Consider the following 10,101-nt stretch of genomic DNA (forward strand, 5'->3'; position numbering starts at 1 on the left):
GTACACCAATCTCGATTAGGACTCATTTGGAAGGTGCAACCAAAATTGATAATCCACTCCTCGTTCACTTTAGAGTTGTCAACAGAAGCAACTAGGATTATTTTCTTTTTTTCTCTTTTGATTCACAACCTCCCTTTTGATCTTTTTCTGCAACTTATAGCATTCAGATTTAATGTGCCCTTTCTTCTTGCAGAAGTTATAGGTTTTACCTCTTTTTGAAGATCTCAATCTACCCTTAGATTTACTACGATGATTTTCTTCTTATGCCCTCCTACGATTATCATTAGTATTTCGTTCTTGTCTCCTACAAACAATGAGGCCCTCTACCTGAAAGTTGGATCCAACCACAAGATGTCTCATCTTGTTATATGATGTTAAGGAAGCATTTCATCAACTGTGAGGATACACGACTATACAAAATTATATCTCTAAATGTTGAATAAGACAGAGACAATGAACAAAGTAGAATTAACCCTAAATATTCTTTATCATACTGAACCTCTATGGCCTCTAGGTCTGAGAGAATTTCTTTAAATATAGTTAAGTATTCGTGCACAGACGCACCTTCCTCCAAATGATGAGCATAAGGACGCTACTTCATATGCAACTTACTAGCTAGGGTTTTCGACGTACATAGCTGCTCAAGCTTCTTTCATAATACAGCGGTGGTCTTCTCCTTCAACACGTCCTATAGAATTTCATTCAACATATACAACTGTAATTGCATTAAAGCCTTTCAGTCTTTACGTCTCTTATCTTCATTCGTCAATGTTGAAGGCATCTTATCTAACCCTAGTAGGGCATCCTCCAAATCCATTTGTGCAAGAACTGCCTACATCTTTACTTGTCACAACGCGAATTTGGTGTTGCGATCTAACAACGAAATATTATACTTTATTGTCGCCATTACCGTGATTGAGACAAGCAATATGAAAAGCTCTTGATACCATTTTCTAGAACTAACGTCAATAATGGCAATATAGAATGATCGTAAAGTAATAAGAAAAAGAAAAATAAAGCACACAAATTTTACGTGGAAAACCCTTTTGGGAAAAACCACGGGTAGCGGAGAAGAAAATTCACTAATGTTAAATTCAAATGATACAAGAGGAGTTTCAACTACATTTATTTAGAGGTTAAAAAATCTTAATCTAATCAATGTCAAATAGATGAAGTGTAGTAAGGTTGAAAAACCTTATTCTAATCAATGTAAAATAAAAGAAGTATAATTTTATATGGATTTTACTTTTATTTTATTTTATTTTACCACTATATTTTATTTTAACAAAGATTAGAGTCATCAACTCTAACACGCTTCATTGATTGTTTAGAGTTTAGTTAAATACTCGCGTGTCCAAATAATTTTCCTATATTACTTAGGTAGTGGACATTTGTTTAATTGTTTATTGTAATTGATTTTAATTTGCTATTCATAAATTTGTCATGGAATGAATTTTAGTCGTTGTTTTCGATCAAATTCCTAAATTAAATTTTTAATTAATTATATACATTAGTAATAGTAAAATGTATTGAATCATCATTTGGTTTTGTAAGCTCAACATATTGGTTAGTTTTTTTGTACGCAAGTTATAGATAACTCATGAGTTCATGGTTGAGCAGCGTCATCAAAGAGCTTCCGCAACCCTTAGCTAGGAAAGATCTCATCCTGTTTTAGTTTTAGCTTTAGCATGTATGTGTTATTTTATATCAATTAAATATTTGATTTGGGGCATTTGGTTCTTGTTTTACGCTTGAACTGATTAATTGGTATTTTTTTCTTTCCTAATTTTGACAATCGATTTGTTGATATGAAATGATTAAGTTTATGTTTTAAGGTGCAAAAGTGAATGATGGATTGAGCAAGTCGCTTTGGCGACCACTATGACACTCTAGATCTAACCAAAATTTCAGTTCAGGTTTGGGGTGTTACAATATGTTAAGCTAAACTTTATTTGATATAACAAATAAAAATATTTTTGAACAAAGAATTGATGAAGTTCAAAGTAATTTTTTTTAAAGTCTCCAAATACATTAGAGAATACTTTGAACACTTAGAAATATTTTGGGACAAGTTCAAAACACTTCATGTATTTTTAACTTAAGGGAAACAATCTTAAAATCGAGTGAAACAGTTTTAAATCGATTGAAAATTTTTAACTTAAGTGAAAAACTGCTCTTTAAACAAAAAAGTATCGATACTTATCAATAAGTATAGATACCCATGCATTTTTATCGATATCTTTACTAGTATCGATACAATTTTTGTATTCTGACATCGAAGAAATTTTTAAGCAAACACATTGAGTAATTAAAAAGGTATATAATTGCTTAAACTTTTCAAAACAATTTATATAATTGCTTAAAAAGTTTTACGTTCCAAAATATTCATAATGAAAATTTTAGTTTATATATTTAATGTCTCATAATCTTAATAAATTTGCATATCATTCAAATACATATTTTATATTTTACAATACTATATATAAAATCAACCTTTTACTTTTTTAAAAATATTTTTTTAATAATAATATTAAATACTTCAATTTTCAAAAATATATTAAATGCAATATTTTGAGATGATACTTTTTTTGCTTATAAAAACTATTCTCAAATATATAGTAAATGTGAGGTTAGCTGTGGTTCTTTGGGATGAAAAATTCTTGGAAAACAAGCATAAAGTATGAATACTTTTTTGTGGTTGGGAATAAATTCTCAAATTAAGGCATTGAATTCAGTTCCTTTGGGAAAACAACGGTTATGGTAAGCGAAGGCAAAGAGTGGCAAAGAAAGAGGAAGCAGAATTCAACCCAAGAGATAGTGTTAAAGTCTATTGAAGCATTTTAGCCCCTTGTATTTGGGGAGGAAAATAGCAAATGGTGTTTTATCAACTCAAAAAAGCGGTTTCATATGTCAACCACGAATGAATTCAGATGTATATGTTTTAAATTCCAATATATTATTTTTATAAAGAAATTAAATTTGGTGCGGAATCCCAATTCGATTATAAAATTACAGAAACTTTTATTTTGAGTGTCATTTTAAATAATATAAAATTATTTGATGAGTTTTGAACCCAAAACATCATCATACTTTTTAATATTTTAATTTACTATTTCATCAAAGTCTCATCTATTTATAATACTGTTTTTTTTAATAATAGATAGCATTCAATTAGAAAATATAGTAGGGACAACCAGGGCAAAATACTAATAAAAGCCCATTTTTTTAAAAATTTATTGAAATGGGACCGGTAAATAATTAATTACTGGAATGGCCTAATTCCCCGAAAGCGCGTCCACGTCAGCGCGATGTCAGGGGACGTGGCAGGAAAACGTTTCCTCAAGGAAGCGCTTTGTCCACGTGGACAAAAAGTGCGCCCTCAAGGACGCATTTTCCTGCCACGTCAGCGCTCCCCTGGGGACGCATTTTGCCCGATCGTGAACAGTAGCAACCGCTACTTTTTTTATCGTTGGTGACCCCCAACGGTAAAAAAAAAACTATAAACCCCCCTTCATTTTTTTTCACAACTAAATCTTTTCTCTCAATTTCTCTCTAATATTCTCTCAGATTCCTATTTAAAAAAGTTTTAATTTTTTAATTATTTTTTAAAAAGTTTTAAATTTTATTTTTTAAAATTTTTTTAAATTGTAAAAATTTGATCGTGTTAGCAATGGCCGGAGAATTAATTCGTCTTGATGACAAGCACATATCCGTCGAACAAATGAAAATGGTAAGTGTTAAATTTAATTCTTAAATATTATTTAAGATATTTTTTATTTATACAATTTTAAATAATTATTATTTTATTATTTGTTATAAAAGTCTGTAAATCGGATATTGCAATGCTGTATCCGTAATATGCATGGTCCTCCATCATCGTTGGTAGATAATTACTTGTGGGAAGCGGGTTTTTGGCACGTGGCGATGGTAGGCCGGGGATACAAGTTGGACCCGAAACTCATCAATGCGTTGATTGAGAGGTGGAGGCCCGATACGCACATATTCCATCTTCCATGTGGAGAGTGTACTATCACTTTGGAATATGTCAATTTGCAATTAGGATTGCCGGTGGACGGGTATGCAGTCACTGGGTCTGTTCAATCTGGTGATTGGGGAGCGGTATGCTATGAACTTTTGGACGCTATTCCGGAGAATATTAACGGAGGTTGGATCGAGATGGGCTGGTTACGAGAACATTCCCGAAGCCGGATGATGATTCTACTGAACTAAAAAGAATTCGATATTCTCGGGCGTACATTCTTCAGATAATTGGAGGTTATCTCATGCCAGACTAGTACGTAACCTTGTACATCTAAGATGACTGCTGAAACTCGTTGATTTTAGAGCAGCTGGTGAATTTAGTTAGGGGTCTGCCGCTTTGGCCACATTGTACCGGGAGATGTGCGGGGTGATGCGATCGAATAAAGCGAAAATCGAAGGTTGCCTGTCACTAATGTAGTTATGGGCACGGTTTGCTTTCCATTTTTACGTCCTCGAGTGGACCACCCATATACATTCCCACTCATAATGAGGTAAATTTTATATTAGATTTTATAATTATTACGTAGATTTAAAATATAATAGTATGCTAAAAATTTATTTAATTAGGTGGAACCATTCGGCAAGTTATGCTCAATTACCTACCTCTCTTGAAGATATACAGCTTCTATTAGACCAACAGTCGGAAGCACAAGTAAGTATTAAATAAAATAGATGTTTCCATCACGAGCTAGTCGATTGATATTTAGTATTTAGTATTATGTATTATGTATATAACTAATATTTCCATCATGTTCATATAGTTTCAATGGACACCATACGAGGATCCAGTAGTTCGGGCAGTAACTCCAGATGAGTACTTCCAAAATCCAAACGCTTGGCATGTGAAAGTCGCATTGGTCAACTATGCGACCGTGGAGATACACTAGTCGGACAGAGTATTATGGCAATTTAGATTCCAACAGCCGATCCCCGTAGCACTTGAGGTGTTGGATGATCATCACAAAATTGACCTACAGTAATTGCATACGGATTGGCCGAGATTCTGGTCATACTACATCCAAATGTGGGAAGATCGATATAATTATATACCTACTCGGGAATCGATCATCGTTCCAGAGTTAGTGTGCGTGCCGGAATACATGCCATGGTTTAGGATCTATGGTAAGCCGTATTTACTGTCGGCAGAGGAGAGACAGCGGCAATTACGTGTCTAAAGGGAACAACGTGGCCCTTTAAAACCAAGAAGAAGGGACGACGACACAGGTTTATCAACGAGGCCCAGACAATCATCCAGCCCATCATCAGCACCCATACGATCACCAGGCCCAGCAACAGCACTGAGACAGTCACCTAACCCAGCAGTTCAATCGACGATACCCACGACACAGCCTTTTCAGATGATGCTAGATGTGTATCCTAGCCCTTTTATGTATCCTAACCCTTATATGTTTCCTTTTTCTAATCCTATGGCAGGTTGGAGTCCATGGCCCGGTTCATCTCCATTTTCGATTACGCCGAGTGGACCGCAGATGTATAGGCCAACGTCGCACGAGGGATCGTAAGAGGGGCCATCAGGGAGCTCTTCGTTTTACCAATCCCCATCACCGTATGGGTTTTAAACAGCTTCGCCGTTGGTGATGCAAACACCTCTACAGTCACTATTTTATCAATGTGGCTCATCGTCCCAACACCGACAACCAGATCCCCTATCAGAGGAACTAGAATCCCTGCCAAAGCAACCACAACCCCCGTTGGAAGCTGGACAAAAGAGGAATCTAGCGCGTAACCGTCGACGGCCGCCATGTGGCACTGAATCCGATGAGCACGTATATTGATTTTTATTTTAATATATTTGTACAAACATTTTGAATATTTTGATATTATTTGATGTAATAAAATAGAAATTCTTCTATATTATTTCATGTAATAAATTAGAATTTTACTTTTACATTTTTAATATAATAGAAATTCTTTTAAATAAGGCAATATGTTGAATATTTCTATATTATTTCATTTAATAAAATAAAACGTTATTTTGAATAAAGTAACTGTAATTTACTTTAATATTTTTAATGAAATAGATTTTTTAAAATAAGTCAATATTCTAAATATTTGTACCAATTTTTGATTTAAAAAATATAAATAATACAAAGTTTTTTACAATAACGTTCAACTATTGCGATTTGGGCACGACTGACTTGTATGGCCTGAGTTCCTACACCATCCGCACAACTTCTGTTGGCTGGCTGTTTCTCGGATATCCATATTGTTACGTCTTCTAGTCAAGCAAGGTCAACCCTTTGGTTTGCGACGTAATTCTCTATTCGATAACAGCTTAAATGGAGACGACCACTTACGTTCATCTAGGACCGGTAGGAATACGTGTCTCCAAACGTTGTACATGTTTTCTAATTTGTACACTTCGTCGACATAACTCATCGGATCCAGACGGAGATTCTGACAAGCTGCAATTACGTAAGCGCATGGATAACAAAGTGCGTCAAACATCCCATAGTCGCAAGCCCTATTTTGCAAGTGTACACGATATTGCCCGCCAAGAACACTTTGGTGCGGTTTGTCAAACCTTGTTAAACTCGAAATTATTTCCACATGCGCTACTGTAGCAAAAGCGCGTCCACGTGGGAGCTTCTTTCAGTACTTCTACTGACAAAGCATCCCGTTTAAAGCGTTTTTGACACTATTTGCTCAGAAACGTCTACTAGAAATTATTTTCTCAGGAGCTACTGTAGCAAAAGCGCGTCCACATGAGAGCTTATTTAAATTAACAAATAATTTAATTAAGTAACCCTAAACCCCAAACCCTAATTTATTTGAGTTTTTACTTAAAAACCCTAAACACTAAACCCTAATCTAATTTTTTAAAAATTTATAATTAATTTACTCAAGTAACCCTAAACCCTAATTTATTTAATTTTTTTCATAAAAACCCTTAACTCTAAACCCTAATCTAATTTTTAAAAAAATTTAATTAAATTACTCAAGTAACCCTAAACCCTAATTTAATTGCTTTTTTCTTAAAAAACAATAAACACGAAACCTAATCCAATTTTGAAAAATTTATAATTAATTTAATTGACAAACCCTAAACCTTAATTCTTTATTTATTTAATTTTTCTCTAAACCCTTAAACCTAAAAACACCAAAACCCTAACCTTAACCCTAAACAAATAACCCAAAACCCTAACTGCAGGACACACAAGCAAAACACTTCCTCAAAGACGCGTTTTCTTACTTCGTCACTTGACAACGCGCTGACGTGGACACGCTTTCAGGAAAATAGGGCCATTTCAATAAATAATTATTTACCGGCCCATTTCGATAAATTTTTTTAAAAAAAAAGACTTTTATATGTAATTTACCCGGACAGCCACTTTGCAAAAGGACTACCCAGTCATAAATGACTGTAGCAGGCCTCATAAATGAGCACACAGACCAATAAAATAACAAGCCAAAACACAACAAAAAGTCAATGAGAAAACAAAAGAAATTAAAAGAAACACTCATCTAATTTGTAGAGACCCCGTCCCCAAACCGAAACCTAACGATGAAAACCGGAAGCTAAATCGTTTCCTGCAACCACAAACCCATAAAAGATATGCGCAAAAAAAAAAAAAAAAAAAGAAAACCACAGGAAATTCCTCCTTGAGACACATTTGGAGTGGAAAATAGAATATTCTCCAAAGCTCAAAGAATGCATTCGCTGGAACTACCTCTCGGCGCTTCGTGAAACCCATTTCTGCCCATCTTGGTTCGCTACAAGTTCAACCTCCGTAGGAGCTTCCTCAATCTAAAATCGAGGTTTTGAAGGCCAAAACTCGCATCTTGCTAGAGCATGTGCTGCGTTATTCGCCAATCTTCCGACATAGGCAAAGGTAATATAATCAAACCCTCTCACCTTCCTTTTGATATCTTGAATAATCGGGCCAAACACTGATTTGTCTGGATTCACATTATGTAACTTCTTTGTGACGGTGAGCGAATCGCCTTCCACAACGATCGATCGAAAACCCAACACATTGCCAAAGGTTATTGCCTGTTCGTAAGCTCACGCCTCCGCCGTGAATGCATTTGCAACATTATAGCGTGGGTAAGTGCAAGCTGCTAAAATTTTCCCATTTTCATTCCTAGCTATTACACTCGATATAGATCTACTGGTAGTTTTATTGAATAAGGCATCATAGTTAAGTTTAATTTGGTATGAGATTGGGGGGGTCCAAAACTCCTACTTTGGAACACAAGAAGAGGGGGTTAACCCCTCAAGGGCTTGTAATTCTAGTTGGTAGCCCTTAATGAAAACCACCAAGTCCTGTATGCTTTGCTTAACCCCATCATGGATCAACCTATTTCACGCGTACCAGATTGCTCAGTAAGTAATTACAAGAGATACCTTTTCGTTTCCATCTAGTAATTCAAAACCTATCGCTAACCATGTTTTATAATAACTCATATCGTGGTTGTGCTATAATCTAATTTTATATTAATATGATTATATATATAGATATAGTCCAAGGTTGGAATCAACATATTAATTGCAGCTTTCCCTATTTTTTCCGATTTAAAATGAAAATAAAGAAACTAAAATCCATAATAATAATAATAAGGAGATTAATTAATAGCTTAATAAATGAAGGTTTTGACATATAAGTAGTTTGTGGTAGGTTAGGAATGCAAGAATAACGCGTTTCAAACACCCTTTTTCCTTTTTCGAAAGTAGTTTCTACTTTCTAGTCTTTAATGAACATAAATGAAAGATTGATCTGAGCCAAAAGTATAGCGGGCAGATAATACCTTGGCTACACTATAATCAACTAAATGCGGTATGCCCCTCTTTATTATTATTATTTTGGAAAGCAATATCCCCTGTTTCACAGCATAAGATAAAAAGGATTCTTTTTTCCTAGGTCTTCAATCAATGCAAAGAGAGAGAGAGAGAGATTGGATTGAATACCTTTTCATGCGAATGAGCAATCAAGCTAATTACTTCTAAAATTCTTAATCACCTCTTTGCTCCACTGGCGTGCATCTGTTTTAAAAACCCAGTTTGTGTTGTTTACTGCTTCATCCTTATCTATCCTCTCCAACAGACTTCCCTATCTTAATTAAATATTATCTTTGGGTCTGGATTTCATAATGTCATTTCAATTCAACTCTTTTATTATCTTAGTTTTTAATGCGATCTCATTTTAAACGTATATCATTTATGATTGGTAGCTGGCTGGTAACTCTTTGGTCTTGGTAAAAAGTAGTTAAATGCTAACATGTCATCTTAATTTTTCTATTTATTTTTGGGTGATTTAATAGAGAAGTAAAAATTTAAATAGAGGACTAAAATGATTTATTTTGGTGAAAGAATGAGGGCCAACTAAATTCATTAAATGGGTTGGTTGTTAAACATTAAAAACTTATAATAAATATATTTACAATTTTATTTTCGAACACGAAGTACCATGGACAAAAGAAAATTAATAAATAAAAAGCACATCCAAACTTGATTTAAATACATTAATAATAAAATAGATCGTTCAGAACTTAAGACGGACCACGACCAGGACCACGAAGACATCCATCTACATACTGAGCTAATCAGATGAATAATTTGTTGAAAAATGGGTTTAAAGGTCCATTGAACCCACAACCAAAATAAAAACTATTTGACAAACCCAAATCCCCAACCTTTATTTCGATTACTGTATAAATTATATTTACACAATTAATTAATTTAAATTTTAAAAATATTAATTACTACAAACAAATATCAATAATACTTGAAAAATAAATCTATATAAGGGTGTCTGTTTTCACTGAAAATGTTCATTTTGTGAAAAACAATTTGATTAACGAAACATAACTTACACGTTAATATAAAGTAAACTCTTCCACTTTTGTAAAGGAAGTTGAATAAACTAATATTGTTATATTCATGATAATTTTGCAAAATTTTTTTTAAAATTAAAATATTGATATTAAATATTATAATTTTCAATTTTATTAAACACTCATATTTAATTTTTTATATTTAATAATAAACTTTAACATTAATAATAATTTTAAATTTAAAAATATTCTAAATATATTATT

The 10,101-nt window shown here is 33.6% G+C and overlaps 1 long non-coding RNA gene across 1 annotated transcript; it reads left to right on the forward strand.

The window, feature by feature from the left end:
• Positions 1-7,088: 7,088 nt before the first annotated feature.
• LOC107921043 (uncharacterized) lies at positions 7,089-9,146 on the forward strand. Its single transcript, XR_001690914.2, has 2 exons — positions 7,089-8,110; positions 8,925-9,146. It is a non-coding gene; the product is annotated as an uncharacterized lncRNA (long non-coding RNA).
• Positions 9,147-10,101: the final 955 nt, after the last annotated feature.

The sequence above is a fragment of the Gossypium hirsutum genome, chromosome D01 (assembly GCF_007990345.1).
Source record: "Gossypium hirsutum isolate 1008001.06 chromosome D01, Gossypium_hirsutum_v2.1, whole genome shotgun sequence".
In the NCBI taxonomy this organism is placed as follows: domain Eukaryota; kingdom Viridiplantae; phylum Streptophyta; class Magnoliopsida; order Malvales; family Malvaceae; genus Gossypium; species Gossypium hirsutum.